The sequence below is a fragment of the Chlamydotis macqueenii genome, chromosome 2 (genome assembly GCF_036417535.1).
Source record: "Chlamydotis macqueenii isolate bChlMac1 chromosome 2, bChlMac1.mat, whole genome shotgun sequence".
In the NCBI taxonomy this organism is placed as follows: Eukaryota; Metazoa; Chordata; class Aves; order Otidiformes; family Otididae; genus Chlamydotis; species Chlamydotis macqueenii.
In genome coordinates, this window is record NC_141557.1 from 158,443,722 (window position 1) to 158,461,350 (window position 17,629).

The 17,629-nt window shown below is 42.9% G+C and overlaps 1 protein-coding gene across 1 annotated transcript in view; it reads right to left on the minus strand.

Annotated features, from left to right (window-relative positions):
* FAM135B (family with sequence similarity 135 member B) overlaps positions 1-17,026 on the minus strand; it is a 194,181-nt gene extending 177,155 nt beyond the window's left edge. The window contains exon 1 of the mRNA XM_086742651.1: positions 16,955-17,026. The gene's annotated coding sequence lies outside the window, so the exon portion shown is untranslated. The remainder of the gene's footprint in view (positions 1-16,954) is intronic.
* Positions 17,027-17,629: the final 603 nt, after the last annotated feature.

Here is a 17,629-nt window from a genome sequence, read left to right on the forward strand (position 1 = left end):
TGGATGATCCAGCTTCTTTTACTAGAAAATGCAGCAAGCTCAATCACACCTAAGATGAAGGGGCTACAGATATCAGTAAAAATACTATATTAATTTCTATATGATTTCAGTTGCTTTCAGGGACCTGTTCAATACTCAAAGCTGAACAAGCTTCCAGGATGCAGAAATCACATTCTGCTTCCCAGAGACAGAGACAAAGGAGGGAAGGAGCTGAATTAGACAAAGAAGCACAAGGATAGACCCACCTCAAGATCTTCCTTCTCAAACTGGACAAAAGGGGAGAAGAAAGGCATTTAATTTTGAGGGACAGCCATGCCCAAGCAGTCAGCATGGTGGTTTGCTGGGCTTTACACTGAGATGAAACAGAAATGTGCTAAGTTCCCATGCATGGACAATGGAGACAAGGAGAGAGGAGCTGAGGACAAGTTGGCAGGAAGCAATGGTCAGCACGTGTCTGTGAAACTGGAGATGAGCAGGCCAACCCGCTTACATGCTGAAGCACCACTGAAGTCAGGACCTGTTGTACTCAGAGAATTATGCCTGGGTAGATGAGTACAAAGCAGTAATGGCACAACACAATTGCAGGAAAGTGGTTATGAGATTATTTCCCCTGTTTCTGTGGCAATCTCTGGTATGGAAACACAGATAGAAGCATGGGCTCAGGCATTACAAGAAGTCCATTATATTGAGAGCTCTTTCACATAACTTTGTCTCCACCTTACATGTGAGGTCATAGAAGATGCTGGCAAAGAGGGGAAAAAAGAAATGACAAGATGCAAGCGGGTGTTTCTAAAATGGGAGAAAAAAAAATAAAAATGCCTACTGGAGTTTTGCTACCTTTAGCGTTGCTGTTTTAAACGTGCCATCATGAACACTGTGGTTTTTAACAACTGCCATTTACAATCACAGCTACACGATAATGGCAAATATTAAATCCTACTATGGCACAATGGAGATTTCTTGAGAAAGACACTGAATATTTTAATCTACTGTGGTAAAGCAGATGGGTCTCATTTGAGCCCTGAATAAGAGATCAATAATAATCAATTTATTGTAGGACAATTTCACTATGCAGGTGAAAGAGAAAAACATGGTTTGAGTTTTGGTTTCTGTAGTCACAAGCATCTTATTTGTCTGTGCATATACTGAGCCTTGGCGTTCTGCAGTGCCGTTATATTTCCTCCCCTCTGTTTTCAGTATAGAGTTCTCTATTCTTATTTGCTACACATGGAACAAATGGAATTCTCATTTTTATTGAAAATAAAAGTGCTGAGAATGTTAATTAACAGGTTTCAGATTAAAAAAAAAATCTTACATAACACACTATGCAGCACCAAACTCAAGCTTTCTGAGTGCTTTTATCAAAGAAGGCACTGTGACGTTTAAAAAGCAAAGCAAAACACAAATACCATTCTGTGTACTGAAGCCTGGTCTTATGTGCACAATGACCTTACAATTTCAGCACTGAAAAAACTCAAACTACAAACTTCTCTACATATGGATAGAGTTTTATGAACCAAGAAATAGACTGCAGAGTTCACCTTTTGACTTCAGAGTACTGGGGACAAATCTGGTATGCAGATATGCAATAGCAAGACTAATGGCAGAGGTTCAATGAAAAGCAAAAATAATCCTGTAATGACAAACTAGACAAACTGTATCTGAGACAAACTGGCAGGATACAGACTGGGTGGATGGTCTGGGAGATGGGTAGGAAATTGGCTAGCAGGTAACACTCAGAAGGTGGTGATCAATGTTTTTTACTCAGGCTGGCAGCCTGTCGCAAGTGGAGTCCCCCAGGGATTCTCACTGGGCCCCATGCTGTTCAACGTCTCCATAAATGACCTGGATGATGGGATAGAAAGCACCCTCACCAATTTTGTTGATGACACTGAACCGGGTGGTGAGGAGGACACATCTGAAAGGAGAGCCATCTTGCAAAGAGATCTGGACAGTCTGGAACAGCAGCCAAGAAACAACTGTATGAAGTTTAACAAAGCCGAGCACAAAGCCCTGCACCTGAGATGATCTAACCAAAGAGCCCAGTACAGGCTAGGATCTGTGTGTGGCTGAGAAGCAGCTTTGCTGAAAGGGACCTGTGGATCCTAGTGGACAATCAGCTGAACAGGAATCAGCAGTGTGCCATGGCATCAACGAAGGCAAATTGGATCCTGGGCTGCATCAGCAGGGGCATTGCTAGCAGAGGAAGAGATGGGATCATACCACTCTACTCAGCACTTGACAGGCTGTATTTGGAGTTCTGTGTCCAGTTCTGGTCCCCACAATTCAGGAAAGACATGGACAAAATGGAGAGAGTCCAAGGAGGCCCACAAAGATGATCAAAGCAGGGCTATATCACCTGCCCTGTGAGGAATGTCTGAAAGAGGTCTCTTCTGACTGAAGGTCTCTTCTCCATTGAGAATAACAGGGTTGGAGGACTGCCTCACTGTATTTCAGTACTTAAAAGGTGGCTACAAAGAGGACAGAGTCTCTCTCTTCACAAGGAGCCACATGGAGAAGACAAGGGTCTACCACTACAATTTGCACTGGGAGAGGTTTCATCTCTGTATAAGAAAGATTTTTTTTACTGTGAGAACAATCAATCACTGGAACAATCTCCCCGTGGATGTGGTGGAGTCGCCATCGTTGGAGGTTTTCAAGATGCAACTGAACAGGTTGCTAGATGATCTGATCTCATCTCCCTTTCCCAGAAAATGTTGTCCAGATGATCTTTTGAGGTCCCTTCCAATCTGGGCTGTTCTGTGAGTCTATGATAATGAAAAGTTATAGAGCGTATTTCTCAGCGGGCAGGTTTTGTCATAATTTCCCTCAGATATTGGTTGATGCAAAAATGAATCTGATGAGAATCTTTCGGTTTTTTTCAGACACTGTGTCAGAACCTGGAAGATTTTAAACTCATCCTGTAACTGAAAATGTTTTCATTGGCTGTAAAAATGTGTAGTATTTCCCCCCCCTCTCACCCATTTTCTGTTTTTAAATTCTTCTAGCCTAGCATGTAAGCTACCTTGCTGATATCAAAACCAGGGGTGAAAACACTTCCCTATCCAAGGGGAAGTTTTTCCATTAACTTCGTAGGAGCCGAGAACATCAGTACCTAGGCCTTCAGCTAAGGCATTTTCTGTATTCACAGCTGAAATAACATATTAATTTTACTCAAACCCAAAGCATAAAAAAGTCTTCTTATCAATAATAATCCTGATCACCTGCTTCTGAAGCCTCCTACTTATGATGTGGACTCCGTAGCAGACAATGACCAGATTAAAATGCACTATTTTAGGAGATGCCATGCTTCCGGTAAGACATTGTAATATTTTGGAGAGCACACCCGTGGGACCTATAGCAAGCAATTCTCCAGCTGTGAGTGGGTGAGTATTTGTGCTCAGACTCAAAATGAAAACCCTATATTTCTCACAAAATAGCATTTTTTTGACAGAAATAAAAATATTTTGATGGATCTGAAACACTGTGTTTCAGTGAATCAGCACATTTCATTTTGAGGATTTGGGTTTTTTAAACTCTAAATAGCTGGTTTTTTTCTAAAACATTTGCAATTTGAAATTAAAAAAGGCATTTCAATACAAAACAAACCCTGAACTGTCCAATAGGATTTTGGAACACTTAATTTCCAGCTTTTTCCCCAAACAAATTTTAGAATATCTGTACTTCCTACAGGTTGATGTTAATTTAAGTGAAAAAAAAAAAAATGACAAATATTTCAGTGTAGGGGGGAAAAAAAAAAGAATAATTCTTATATTCAGAAATAAACTTCGTCCCAATTCTTATGCGCCAAATATTCTATTTACTCACTCTCTATTTCCTGAGATAATCATACATGTAGAAAGGTTTTCTGGAGGACCTCCCCTCAAGCGCTGAAAATTTATTTAGAACCAAGCAAGGGCAATGAATCATTCCAATTACTTCTTTGCATTGTACATTGTGTTGTATTCATCAACAGGGAATTTAATTTTCCTTCATAGAGCTTTGTTAAGGTTCCACAAGTCTTGCCTGAGCATAATAATTCTGTATTTCTACCATCTTTATTACTTTGTTGATCATTAGATCAATGATATGGAAAAAATTGATGTATTCAACACTGATTTGAGGCATACAGTAGATTTGCTGAGACTTGACAAGATTCATAAAAAAGAAAAGATAAATATTGTTCTTAAAATTAAAAAGAAGAATTTTCCATTCTCTCTCAGCAGTTCCATTGCTCCAGATTGAGATACAATCTCTCCAGAAGAGATACAATTTTTAAATGAATAGTTTAGGTTCCTGGTGAGAACCAAACACCCTGACCTGCAAATCCAACCGGAGCAACCACAGAAGTCAAGTGAACAGCAGTTGTGCAAGATCATGTACTACATTGCACAATGGTGAAGAGAGAAGAAAACAAGCATTTCAGTTGTCTTCTCAACATATTGCCACCAATGTCTGGGACACAACTTTTGCCGCCAGCCATAGCCACTCACGTCAGCAGTTGCAGTGCAAGGCATCTTGGCCTTCTTCCTGCACCACCGCCCACAGTCAGTGAGGGCAGCACGGGTTGGACCATCACGGCACATCCTCAACTGGAGAGCAGTTGCCATGAGAGCCACTGGTGTGCGAAGTGTGGCACTCAGCACCAGGGAAGCTGGAGACAGAGGCATATTGACTATATCTTACATACATCATCCAGGTGGATAGGTCTGTGTGTTGGATGGGGGAAGACAGGCATGGGTCTCGGGTCTAAGCTACTGTCTGGATTTTTCAATTTTTTCTCAATTCTGTACACCTCAGGCGTTAGGTATTCATCCAGTATCATACTGCTGCTCTCCTCTACTTTAACCAGAGTCAGAACAACTTGCTGTGAATGAGCCAGGAAAAATCTACAGCCACATTAGAAGTTTAGGCTCCAGAGGGATGAAAGAAAAAGTCCAAGTGGGAGTCCTGACGAAGTCAACGCGGGCCAAGCCTCAGCATGGCTCATTGTCACATTAGCAGCTGTAGGCCTTAAGGTGCAATTCTTTTCATGAAGTTGTTGATTTGCTTACTATCAGAGATACTTCATCCATTTAAAAAAACAACTTCCAACCCTGCTTCTCTCCCACACAGAAAAAGCTATTAAGGTACAAATAAGATACAACTAAAAGTGTTGACTGCAAAGTACTGCTGGTGAATAATGGAAATTTCCACCACCAAAATGTCTTTTTTTTTCCTCTTAGTGTGGAGCCATAACATCTGCAAACACCAGAAATATGCCTATTTCTTTAAGAGGAGCTGTGTGTTCCCATAAATGCACCCACACAAAGTACTAAATTACTCCTCCAAAGGGTACCGCATATATGAACTACTGCAGAGCTGTGCTTAAGCTGTCTCTGAACAAGCTCTCTCATGGGCATGGAAAGGATGACTCTGCTTGGGCTAAAGGAGCCTATTGAACAGGGGTGGATCCCAGTGGTGTCCTGGTGCAGCTGGACACCAGGCTAAGGCAGTTATAGTGCCTCCGTTACCCAAGTTGGCTCATGGGGTTTGCCTCCTCAAAGCTCAAATGGACTTCCTAAACAGGCTACATTTTTGCCAAATATACCATTTATTCCCTGGCTCTTTCTTACCACTAAAATCCTTCAGTATAGGTACTGTGAAGCAATGCTAGGGGCTGCTTCACTATTCTTTCACTGTGGTAGTGCAGTAACCAGCCAGGAGCACAAAGTGGGATATCATACATAGGAATGTGACAGCAGATCAGGGAAAGCTGATCTTGCCACGTGAAATATCAGAATAAACTGGAAACCTGAATGACAAAGGCAGGAGGCCTGCATATGATCCCTCCTGCAAAAAAGGATCACTATGCCACACATCCTAGGAAACCTAAAGGCAAGTGACAAGGGCATCTGGAGAGGAGAGATAAGGCTCAGGATGTCCATGCTCACTTCCGTATTTTGACAGCAAATAAGATTGGATAAACTTGGTAAAATGACAGACTTCTACAGTGTAAATGGCTGTTCCTCAACTTTTTGTCCATTTAGACAGCGGAGATAAAGTTTGAGCATGATCTTGCTATCCTAAAGTAGGCATTTTTAAAAAGTTGTCTCTGTAGTGCCTTAGAAATATCTGTTTCTCTGTCCTGTCCACAAAAAGAAAGCTGGCAGCTACTTTTGATGAAGTTGACTCCACTCTAGATCATTAAAGTAGAACAAATTAAATTCCACCCATAACCAAGATCTCCTATAAAACGCACACTCATAGGCCTGCAACTTCCCATACATGAACTAGCAACAGCATTTCTGCATGGAGATCCTTGCATAAAAAGGTGAATGGGGATAAGCAGACTTCACTGCAGTTCAAAGAGCTCCCAGATTGTGTGACTGGTTCCCAAAATCGAGGGGAGCAGGGAGGGGTATGGCATTCATTGTCTCTCCAGTGGTCTAGCTGGACAAACTAATGTCTCACAGGATGAGCTGGAGTCAATATCCTTGCAATTTTGTACCTGAGCAACCATCAGAGGAAATATTCTCACCCAATGCAAGTCCATACTCCACAGTGGGAGTAAATGGAGCTGTGTTGCCTCCAGATAGTTTAACACCAAAGGTGGGAAGAAGGCAGAAAAGAGGACTGCTGATAATGAGACCATCATCCCTGTCACAAATACACCACGGCTGAATAACCACCTCAATTTAGAAAAAGTATCAGAATGGAAGCTACTCATAGCAAAAATTCACTCCACCACTCACACTGTATAGCTAGTGGTATATACCGATTTTAGATTGAGTGTCTGTCTTAAGACTAAGAAACACCATTCTTTCTAGCCAGAATAGGCTACAGGGATTCTGTTGCCAACCATAACATATAAAAGAACCTATAAAATTACAGTCACACACTAAGGCATATGTCTCACATTTAACTTAATGTTTATCTTGTCAGGAAATCCAGCTAGACCATGCCAACATTTTGTTTCATTCATGCTGTCTTCAAAATCATCTGTTGTTGAGGGAGGAAAAGGAAGGGGAGAGAAAAGAAAATGCAAGAGAATTATCCAAATATGAAAAAGAGAACAAAATTCAAGTTAATCTCACAAATTAGCCTAAAAAAAAAAGAAAGTATTGTACAAAAACCCCATCAGTAATAGCATTCACCTTTACTCCTCTCCCGTGGATTGAAGTCGTCATTCCCCAGTTTCACTGGGAAAATAAAAAACAATTCTAGAATCTGCCCTTTCCACATAGGAAGTGGACTCTTCAACTTCTGATAAGCCTTATTCTGCTGAAAGGCTTTGTGATTTTTGCTACTGAGGAAGTCACCTTGACATGCTCCAGACCTAGTATCAGCCGATCCTGAAGAACACACTCACGACAAAAATCAATTGCAGAGTAGACAGAAGCAAGAGAGTGAAATGGCAGCTACTCCTTTCAAAATTATCTAAAATATCTGCATTTCCATCACATTAAGAAAAGTGTTTCCTTACATAAAACACAGCTTACACAACTAAATAATTCATTATGATTAATTATTTAGAGAGATGTGGACCCAGTATGTTTACAAGTCCCAAGCTGTTTTACAAAAGAGGAAACATTTATATAATTGGTCCTCAAACTGTTTTTTAAATGTTCTTACAATAAGAGTTTTCTGATTACCAGTGGCACTGGTCCTGAAAGCAAAACTTTCAAAAACTGAGCTTTTTCTGGAAAGATGGGATAAGAGGAAATGACTAGGTAAGGTGATCTTTTCTTAGTGATTCGTGATTATTGCTGCTGAACAGATGATTCTTCCAAAAGCCATCCTTTAAGCCTTGAGTTGTCTCAGGTATGGTAAAAGGTTTCCAAACCAGACATAATTAAATCACTGACCTGAGGCTTTATCTCCCAAAACAGTCATCTGCCATGTGCAGAAGCAGGGCAAGCCAGACCCATTTCACTATAAACGTCAGCACTTTCCCCCTGGCAACGCATATTCCACAAGTCTCCAGAGAAAGCCATCTATGCCTAGGAATAAACCTGCCCTTGACAGCCCAAGGATGCTTTTGATAAGTTCGTCTTCACCTCTGTCATGCTCTATGTGCCACTCTCCTCTCAGAGTCTCTGCCAGCTTCCTCTGGATATCTCCATGGTTAGAAGTCCTCATGGAAATACTCTCTGCCTGTGCTGTCAGATCTCCTCTCTCTCTCAAAACAATCTCTGTCTGAAAGCTCCTGCCGACCCTAGCCCCAACAATTCAAAAGCTTTTACAGGCCACTCACTTTTCATTACAGATGGGTAAAAAGCTGGACTGGATAAAACCCTCAGAAAGCTGGTCTGACACCACAGGTGACCCTGATTTGAGAAGGAGATTGGAACAGAGGTCTCTTCCAACCTGGATTACCCTATGAACCTATCCTATGAACCAAAAATGGCTTTTTGCAGTTCACTTCATCAAAGAGTAGGTAGAATAACAGTCCCAGAAAGAAGCTAAGACTGGCTGAGAAGGACAGGCAAGCAAGCTTGTTATTGCTGGTGCTCCCTTTATCTAGAGTAACCTCAGCCCAAATAAGTCTACACAAGAGGCACCTATCACATGAGAAATACCCTCTGCTTTGCCTGGCCTGTCTACAGCCAATCCCCATAACTACAGAGTCTCAGATGAGACAAAGGGAGACTGATGGCCACAGATTTACTGGTTGTAATATAGCACAGAAGGAAAACGGGCAGAAGAAAAGCTCACGTGCATTGAGGAAAGGGCTTACCTTGAGGTTGAATCTTTTAAAAACAGTTCTGTTAGCTATGTTTCTCCATACCATATACTGCCGTTTTCTGCTCTGAGGGAAGCACCTGCGCTGTACAGTAAGCAGACATCTGACTTTGGGAGGGGAAGCAAGGCAGGAGGACTGATGCAGCCACCTGGATTCCTCCTGCCTGCAGGTGTGGTGACCCAAGTAGCTGCAGTCATATCCTTGCTTGCTCCTACCCCATCCACAGTTGTCTCTGTATCCAAACCAGTGAAGGATTACCACCACGGCCAAGCTTTTATTACACATAATGCAGGAATTTCAAGTTTGAGCATTCAGCCTTTGCTTCTTGTCTTCACTCTTTCAGCACTACGTTGTGTTTGTGTTCTTTGTAAGGAGACAATGTCTCATCACTTTTGCCCAATGCAGTCAGTTAACTCCCTCTTTTCATTAAGCACCTTTCTTCATCTATAGTATATTCCTCATCTTTGATCTACCATCTGATGATTCTGGCATTAGATGTGTCCTAATTTAATTTAACTAACTTATTTCAGGGTCCCCCATCACCCCACCACATCTGGGCCACTCTTAGCTTATCATCATGGAGACTTCAAAGTTCATAGCAGAAAAATCATGTGCATGATAAATCAAATTTCACCCTTGTAAAGCCCAAGTTGAGAGGTTGTGTATGTCCTGGGAGGCTGTAGAGAAAAATGGATAAATCTCTTTAAGCACAAACAACTCTTGCACAGTGATAACTCCAAGGCTAATAATTCAGCAGGGATCTTGACATATGCTGTTTATCCCCAAGCAGAAGCACGGAGCAGAGGAACAGAGTAGCCATGGTTACATCCCTGTCCCTGCTGCAGGTCACTCCCACCTCGCCGGGTGCTGCCATGATCACACAGTCCCACCCTAGGACAAACCACCTTCCCAAGTCATCCCACATAGCCTGTTTCACCCTATATCGTCTCTTTATGGCTCTGGAGAATGATTAGCTTGCCAAGTATACCAATTAACTTGCTACGAGGGGCCTTGCACATCTGAGGTAGAGTTTGGCAGTTACACACACGGGTCACCACAGAGCACTGCTGACTGACCTAGCAGCTGCCAAAAACAGAGGAAAGCCGTTCCCTGCCACGGCCAGAGCCCAATGTGTGTTCAGCATGTGCTGCTGTAGGCAAGAGGGTTATGCTGTTGTGTATTTTTAGTTCAACTAGCAGCAACTATTTCTGCATTGCAATTTCTGATGCTGAGTTATCCCACCTTCTGTTTCTCGATTAGGGTATTATTATTAGCTACAGTAAACCAAGGAGTTTCTCAGCACGGCAAGTTTAATAAAGCATTAATGTCACCCACTGCCAACGCAAGTCACCTAAGGAAAACAAGGCCTAATTTACAGTGCCACTAAAAATTAGCAAAGTCTGCTGATCATTCCTCACTAGTTTTTTTTTTGCTGGGTTGTTTTTTTTTTCCCCCAGCAATCTTTCTTCTCTCTGCAGACAAAATTATTGACTTAATCAAAAATCTATTCCTCCCTTTCTTACCATAAAAGACAGAACATATCTAAGGGCTTTTCACATCACCTGGAATTATTATTCCTCTCTGTTTTGGGCCAACTCACAGATCTTGACTTCTTGCAAAAAAAAAAAAGAGTGGCCTTGCTGAAATAATGTCTCTCTCTACCTTGTCCTTCTGCCTCTCAGTGCCCCTGACTTTGCTGCTCAGTTCCCCACACAAAGACAAGGAACATTCTGGTGGTCGTGACATCCCAGGTTAAAATAGCAGCATGATTTTGATCCATCTATGGCAGCCAACAAAAGCTTTTCGACCGACGAGGTTCAGGCTTCCACGCCTTTCTCAAACACAGCCTTGTGCATTATCTTTCCTTCTGAAAAGACTTTTGTGCATGGGGATTAATCCTGCTGTTTCTGAGGTCAGTGGCAAGCATCCTGCGGTGAAAGGGCTGGGTGGCTGTGGAGCAAAGCACTCTAGAACATCACACAATGCAACTTTATTTTCTCTAACATCTACCCTGGCAAACTGTACCCTCACACAGCTCAGCTTAAACACAGCTGCAAAGGGAGAGGGAAACAGAGAGAAACAATGAGGAGACATGGACAGAAAAGAGAAGTTTTCAGCTGAGATTTTAAACCAAGACAGGCAGGCAAAGAAAATAAATAGACCTGTGCTGCTGCATGGTGTACAATAGATTTATGCAGTGTTGTGTACTCTGTAAGCTCCTGGAAGAAAAGTCACCTGCAGCAGCAGATGCTGCCCAGCTCTAATGAAATCCCTCTGCCTTGTCCCACAGAGATCCTCATGTCTTAACACGTGGGATAGTTGAGTCCTGACAGCACAGAAGATCTGCGCAGATGTCAGCCGGTACCTGCTAAACTCAGGTTCTCAATCACACAGAGGGAGGGCTGTTGCTACAGGTATTGGCAGCTAGCAAGCCGTCTTCGTAGGTGCAAAACCTGTAGCTCAGCGTCTCAGTCCTCTGCAGAAGCCAAATAACAGTAAGAACCCAAATTTTGTTAGATCACACAAATCCAGAAAAGTGGTATACAAGGAGACATGATCTTCCAAAATTGTGTTTTGCCCCTTGCTTCCCCATCACCTCTACAACAAATGGGAGGCTTTCTTAGGCAAACAAAATAATTTCAGCAGTTGTTTCCTGCAGACATCCTCAAAGCTGACACTCACAGGCCAAGGGCCTATTTAGCTAGACCACGAGGTTACACCATCTACAAGCACCGTCTGCCCACAACAAGGTCAAGTCATGGCCACTGAGAACAAGAGGCTATGAGTGGAAAGAAGAAGCAGATAATCCAATATTTTTATACTGAAACACCCCACCTGTAGAGGACTCAGTGGAAGGAAGTACTGGTCCTTTTGCTCTGTTCTTTATGAAATCATTCCCAGAAAACAGGATTGCTTTTCCTACTGCCACAGTGGTTTTGGCAGTATGGGCTGACAAATTGACAGAGATGCAAACAATGTTTCACTCAAGCCACATCCTCCAAGTAATACTCATGTTCTTTTGGGCCATAAAAAAAGTAATAGAATACTGCTTTCTCGCCTCAGAAATAAATGCAATGTTAGCAGCACATTAGGAACTGAAATTACACATTAGAAGATACTGGCAGAGCCAGATTCCTTCCCAGTCACGCAGATCTGGATAGTCATACAACAGGAGAGATTTGTTTGCTCATCTAGCTGGGCAAAGAAAGAGCCTGCTGCTCCCCAGGCTGCTAAATGGTGGCACTGGGGTCCCAATAGCACAAGTAGTCCCTACCAAGCCAAGTTACGATAAGGAAGTCCTGCTTGTCATTGTGTTGCATGCTGTGAATCCTTAAAAGCCACACTGATACCAGGAGGTCAGAATTTGAAATTTCCATGAAAGAGAGACAGACATCAACTTATTGCGGCACCACTGCTATGCATTATAAATACAAGTCTGTTGTATAATAAGTAATATCCGCAATTCTGCCTTTAAGTCCAATAGGATGCATAAGGTCTGACCTATACATGACACCACTATAGAATCACAGAATTATAGAATGATTAGGGTTGGAAGGGACCTTCAAAGCCCAGCCAGTCCAGCCCCCCTGAAAGAAACAGGGACATCTCCAACCAGATCAGATTGCTCAGAGCCCCATCCAACCTGGCCTTGAATGTTTCCAGGGATGGGGCATCCACAACCTCTTTGGGCAACCTGTGCCAGTGTTCCACCACCCTCAGTGTAAAAACCACATAGCTAAGAACAAATGTAGATAAATATATCTACTAGACACAGAGCAGAAAGTACAAAAGCAGGAATTTGGTAAGTATATATACCAGCAGAAGGTCAAATTACTCTTAGGCTGTCTCATACCTATGATCCTAAGGATGAGAAAACACAGCAGGTAACAAGAATATGTCAGGATATTGTATCTACCTACAGTGTCTCACATGCAGTAAGAGAAGTGAACTTTGTGTATCCTTCTGTGTCCACTGAAGGAAAACTTAGATTTCTCTGTGGATGTGAGTAAAACCAGAATCACTCTTTATCTGACAGAGGCACAAAAATGGCTTACTTCAGTACTGAAACATGGCCACATCTGAGGTGTGGGGGCTCCAGACACAAAGAAACCACACCGAGACACATCTGAACCCAAGAGAGAAGCAGAAACGTAATGAGATTTCTGGCAGATTTGCAGGAGGACCAGAGAGAGCACCCGTCCTCCTCCAAGGGATTCTCTTGTGATCTGGGACAACACATGGATATCAGCAGTATCTGCATGTAAAAAAGAAAGAAATTCTCCCTTTTACACTTTGTTTGAATTCTCTATCTGCTGCAGTGAAACAGGGAAGAAGTAAAACTGCTGAATAACAGAGTCCTTAACATTGCAGGCACTAATAATAGGCTTAGAGAGAGAATAAAATCCTGTCTTCTTGGATTTGGAAGAAACTAACTTCTGACTCACTCGCCTGACAAGTTGAGATCAGGCATGTCATGGTGTTGACCTTCGGACGAAGGGCTCCCATCAGCCCGCAGCCACAACCGCTCTGGGTAGTTTCAGCCCATTACCTCCTGGAGCCGTGTTAGCAAAGGTCACGCTGCATCCCAGGCCCGGGGTTCTTTGGAGCACGTCAGGCATTGCCAATGTGCTAGGAAGGGAACTGGGTACGGGGAAGATGAGAAGAATGCACACAAAGTGAGACACCTGCACTGTTCACGCGCTTAAACACGCTTTTCGCAATGCTGCGCTGCTGCGAGGCATGGACTCATAGTCTGTCTCACTGACTGGTGGGGAAGGTTTTATCCATGAACAAGGAAGCTGATGGACCCCAGGGGATGCTGAGGAAGAGACCAGGAGCTTCCACTACCTGAGCCACTAGACTAGAAAGGAATTATAAGCTTTCCAAGTACTAGTGAGTGTATCTGATAGGTGGGCATAAAGGTTCCTGTTACATGAGCCTGAGTATGATTTGGGCTTGAGGAGAACCTGCCAAGATCAGACTGACCCCTCAAGATGAATATTGGTGAAAAAAAAGGTTATTTCCTTATCAGGTATGGATGGGACACAACTCCTGCTAATTTCAAGGGGACCAAGCAGATGCGGAGTGCCCAATTTCTAATGTAAAGATCTGACCCTCCCCCTACTCACCAGGAAAACTTATTTTCCATGGTTACATTTCTGTCTCATTAAGCAGCAAATCTAGCCAATCACCATAGAGTGTAAAGGGAAAAAAATTACAATATTACAACAGGGAAAATCACAGAGTGTGATTATTGAATGGAGTAATAAATGTCAGTTTACACAGAGCCTCAAAATAAAATGAATAGCATTGTTAAACTAAATGCAAGGTACAATATTCATCATCAAATCATCTCTTGCCTCAGGTTACTATAGAGCAGGATCTGGAAAACAGCAGCTTCCTTATTAAAAAAAAAAAAAAAAAAAAAAAAAAAAAAGGCCTAGCTGCAGCATTTCAGAAATCCCTGTCTCAACCTGTTGGCAAACGTTGACTTTTGAACAGCAACTACCGTATAAGTCTTCTTTTGTTCTGAGCTCTAAGAGACCCAGTGGGTGACTAATGAAAATAAGGATAGAGATTTTAAAAGATGCTTAGTAATATCATTAGATACAAAAATAGCTTTTTTTTCCTTAGAACAGTGAACAACACTAAATGCGCATCAAGAGACCAGTTCTTAACAGCCGTGCACAAAGCAAAAGAAAGGCTGTGTTCCCTTCCATTACTAAACAAATAAAATATAATAAAACAAGCCATAAGGCAAAATGAAAAAATCTCTCCTAAGATTTCCAGTTTAAGTAAGGGAAAGAGGTGTAGGGGTGGGGGCCACTGAGCGTTAAAAATCTGTTATCGGAAGTGGGGAGCATCCTTGCTGTGTACACTGGTACCAGACTCAGTGCCCTGACTTTCCATAAACAGCCCTCCACAGAGGTTTTATGGCAAAGCACTGCTCATGAGAACATTCACCTCTCCTGCCCTTTCCCAGAGCCATTTCTAAGAGAAGTTTTGCAGTCCTGTAGTAATCAAAAGTCCATGCATGAGTCCTGGCTTCCTAAAATCATCTGCTCACAGCTAGCAGCAAAGTAAGGCTATATAAGAATACTTGCAGGGTGTTAATGTGTAATCCCCCAAGCCCTTTGACCTTCAGTTATTTACTTGCGCTGATGAGAGGATCACTGCTCCACGCCTCACTGAGGTGCCGTTTGATTATGCACTTTACATCTCTGCAACACATATAAACAGGATTTTGATTCTGTTACTGGTATCACAGCGTCAGAAGCATGATCAGGTTTGTGCTCTTTTTACAGGCACTTTTATTCCCTCTCTGTTATTACAAAGGAGAAGATGCAAGATTTAAATATTCTCTAGATTTTAAGCAGACACTTAATCTTACGCAGAAATACACTGTGCAATGTGGCCAGGCTAGTCTAGTGTCCTGAGGACTGTAGCCCTACAGTGCCTTGGTTTAATTAATATAAGTATCCAAAATAACTCTCTTTAGTTAAACTTAAGTGTCTGTCCATGAGAGCTGTTACAAACATGGATCACACAGCCCCTTGTAGAGAAGACCTGTTGTGATGACAAGGTCAGCTTCCTGAGTAAATTATTTTGCAAATCAAAGCTCTGATTCCAAATACTTGTCTGTGTTTTCTTTTTCTGTCCCTCATCCTAACATGTTCCTTTGGGATGGAACATAATTCCCAGGTAATTTTTAAAACACTTCTGCATAAGAACTGGGCATGAGGTCCTGCCTACCCAAATTCCTTGTTCTCCTGTAGCTTACAGGAGGAGGATGTTTTTCATCAGAGAGAAAAGGTGGGCCCGATTCTGCCCTCTGTTCTATACCCATAATCTCAAACTATCTTCCAGCTCCTGCTGATTTCAGGAGAATCTGCAGACAAGCAGCAAAACACAGGACTGGGACCAAAAAGCCCTGTGATTTTTCAAACCAGGCTTAACATGAAAGGCAGGTGCCTCTTAGCCTTTACTTTATCACTTGTTATTGGGTCATACCCAGACTGTCCCTAGAGTATGATTAGGAAGCAGAATTATAACTGTATCATATCATTAGGTGGGCTCAAAAGCCTTCTATTAAATGCTTATCATCATTAAAGCCTGCAGTGTTTCCAGCCACACAAACAAGGATGATCTGGGGAGGACAAGGGAAGATCAGGACACCAGACAGGGAGAAAAGAGGTTTAGAGAAGGAGATAGAGACAGCGGCAGCAGCTCTCTCTTTCTCCTTACCGCTGTCTAAATAAATAAATAAATAAATAAAAATAGTTACGTGGAAGTGGAAAGAGCTCTCTGCAATCATTACATAGCAAACACTTACCGCTTGGCTTAAACTTACTTCTTATTCTCTCCCTCTTCATGCTCCTCAGACATGTACGCACTCATCCACATATATTTGCCTGCACAAGGACACTCCACAGCTTTGGATCTCTTCTGTTTTTAACACGATAAGGACTGTCCTCATTTGCCTTTGGATTAGAGCTATTCTTCCTACCTTTTAAAATGTACCCAGTACCTGCTTTCTCATACACAAAGTGAGCATCTCTCACTGCCTGGCCATCACACCCACACCTTTAAGATATTTTGTTTTTTCTTCTTAGAACATATAAAGCTTTAAAAGCAGTATTTTTACAAATATATATACACATATATTCACAGGGATGATTGTATTGTTATGGCAATGATTTAGTCTAGCTTTAAAGCACTTAAGGTCAATGTGCCAGTTATGAACTACAGCGAGGTTTCTAGTCCTGGCTATTCATACACCTCTCTGGTTTACAGCTCTCTGCTGAATATGATGAGAGAGATTTATTTGTGGAGTAGGCAGAGACAGAAGTGCGTTGTCGCATGATTTTCTTTTTTTAAGGGTTATTAATTACCATGTCAACCTTTGCTCTGCTGCTGTTGTCCACTTTTATTTTGGAAGCACAGCCGTTCAACACTGATCACATCAGGTTCCCTGATCACCCCATTTTCTACGAACCTTTCTGAATATTATTTATTACTCCTTATGTATCTGGGTGGAGGATAGGGAGAGGGACAGTATGGCAGAGATGGGAAACGTGAGCCGGAAAACACGCTTGCCTTGAATTGTCATCACACTGCTGTGGGAAGGAGCGAGCCAGAAAACTAGCAACAAACACTCACACACAAACACACGCCAGGCACACACCACATCGATCACGGAGAGTTTGTGAGCAGCCCCACAGCTCTTACCTGGGTTGTCTGGGATCCCTCTGCAGCACACCTCCCTCAGCTCCCTCTCCCCTCTTTTTCCCCCCGCCGTGGGGAGCAGCGGGGCTGGTGTCGGTGCTGTGGCTGGGTGACGGTGCAGGTAGGTGACGGCAGGCAGTTGGCTGCAGCCTCGGCTGCCGGTCTCTGGCTCCTGCCAGGGCTGCTGCTGCTGCTGCTGCTCCTGATGATGCCGAGGAGGAGGAGAGCTGAGTGAGGAGGAGGAGGATGCTGGCGGTGATGCTGTTGCTATGGTTACCCAACTCCGTGGCGGCGGCGGCACCGCTCAGCGCAACAGCTGCCCCAGCACCCAGATCTCCTTGGCACCGTCACAGCCAAATGGCCCTCGATGCACAGGCATGAGTATTTCACCCCAGAGCCCTTCCAGAGGGACAGTGACGGTGCGGAGGATGGAGATCACACCTTAGCACAGTGCTGGGGCTCTGGGAAAACAGATGGAGCGATGCATCTGAAATGTTTGCATTCTACACTTGTGGGTGAAGAGCTCACTGCCCTGCAAAGGTCAAACACTAGCTTCCAGGAGGCCAGAATTTCATTTTTCAGGGGTGCCTTGCATTTTTATAAGAAAGTGAACAAAACAGCAAAGCTGAGGAAGGGAATAATTTTCAAAGTTCCTGTTTTGAGGTAATTTTAAACTTT